Raw genomic sequence first — 1,772 nt, 5'->3', positions numbered from 1 at the left:
CCTCATCTGGATAGATTTGATCATGTCCGAACTTTCCAGCAGAGCATCATCAACTGATGTCAGCTACAGATTTGCTACATACCCAGTTGTAGCGCAACCCCTATGTGAGAGGAATTCACTATTGTGAGCAAGAATCAAAAGCTGGTAGAATACCAGGGGAAAGGGCCCACGACTTCCTGTTTATCCATCAACCACCCAGGGGAGGGATTGAAAAAAATGAGAGATTGAAGAATAAAGAGATGTGCGATGAGAGAAAAAGTGAAAAAGGGCTTTTTTAGAAAAATAGAGCTTGAGGGCTGAGTGATGTAAGGATCACAAATGAGAAAGGGTGGGAAACAATACCGGGTGAAACAGGCTCCCTGTGCACGTCTGTGTGTCGTGTCTTTTGTTTTGTTTGTCTCGATTCTTGCTTTGAGTCGTTCCGAGCGTGTCTCGATGTATTTAGGTTGTTTACCTTTTGTTTTCCGTTGTTGAGTCGTAGTGCGCTGTGTTCAGTCGTAGACTCAATACCCGGCTAAGAACTCATTTTTTAACTTCAAAAATAAAATCGCTTTGTGCTTAGAGTGCTGTGCCATTCTTCACGTTTGTGCAAAACAAGATTCGTTCTTTCATAAAACTGCAGGGTTCAACCCAAGTCATGTCAGAACAGTAAAACCAGGACCTATTTGAAGCTATATGGGTTCCAGACTACAAAACAAAAGCAAAAGAGGAAAATATCGAGTATCTGAGTGTGCTTCAACTTCGAAAAACTCCGTGATTGTGCTCCGGATGTACCTCTTCAGGCCTTGTCAGTGCTCCGAAGAATGAGTGTGCCTCTACTCCAAGCTTAAGCCTGCTTCAAGTCAGAATGGCAATTAAAGCAGCAGCAAATGTTATCTCTCGCCAATGTAAACAGGGTGTCCCTTTTTCGAGCAGAGTTGTGTTGCCAAGTCCTCCGAAAGGTAAATCGGAGGCACCAGAATACGTGTTTAATGCCCTTCCATTTGCATAGAATGTGAACTTTCATATACACTTCGGTTGCATGCGCGCCGCGCATCGTCATGTTTCTGCATAGAATATGCTTTCAATGTTGCATAGAAAATGCCCCCATACTTAGAAAATGCATTTTATCGCACTGTCTTGTGCACTTGCATTGCATTGTTTTGCACGCTCTCTTATTCGGAAACATTGGGATACATCCCTATGTTTCTCCTTCTTTTCGAAATCCCGGGATACGTCCCTACGTTTCGCTCTCTTTCCGAAACCCCGGGATACGTCCCTTTGTTTCTATCCCTTTTTCGAAACACCGGGATACGTCCCTACGTTTCTCTTTCTCCTTCTTTTCCGAAACACCGGGATACGTCCCTATGTTTCTCCTACCTTTCCGAAGCACTGAGATATGTCCCTATGTTTCTTCTTCCATTCCGAAACAACGGGATACGTCCCTATGTTTCTTCCTTCTCTCCGAAACACTGGGATACGTCCCTATGTTTCTCTTTCCATTCTGAAACAACGGGATATGTCTCTATGTTTCTCTTTCCATTTCGAAACAATGGGATATGTCCCTATGTTTCTCCTCCTCTCCGAAACACCGGGATACGTCCCTATGTTTCTTCTCCTTTGTCGAAACACTAGGATACGTCCCTATGTTGCTCCTCCTTGTTCGTAACACTGGGATACGTCCCTAATCCTTGGGATACGTCCCTAATCTCTGGGATACGTCCCTAATCCTTGGGATATGTCCTTAATCTTTGGGATACGTCCCTAATCTTTGGGATACGTCCCTAATCCTT

Source organism: Camellia sinensis, chromosome 13, assembly GCF_055761805.1.
Source record: "Camellia sinensis isolate YWXY chromosome 13, ASM5576180v1, whole genome shotgun sequence".
Lineage (NCBI taxonomy): Eukaryota > Viridiplantae > Streptophyta > Magnoliopsida > Ericales > Theaceae > Camellia > Camellia sinensis.
This window is presented reverse-complemented; position numbering follows the sequence as displayed.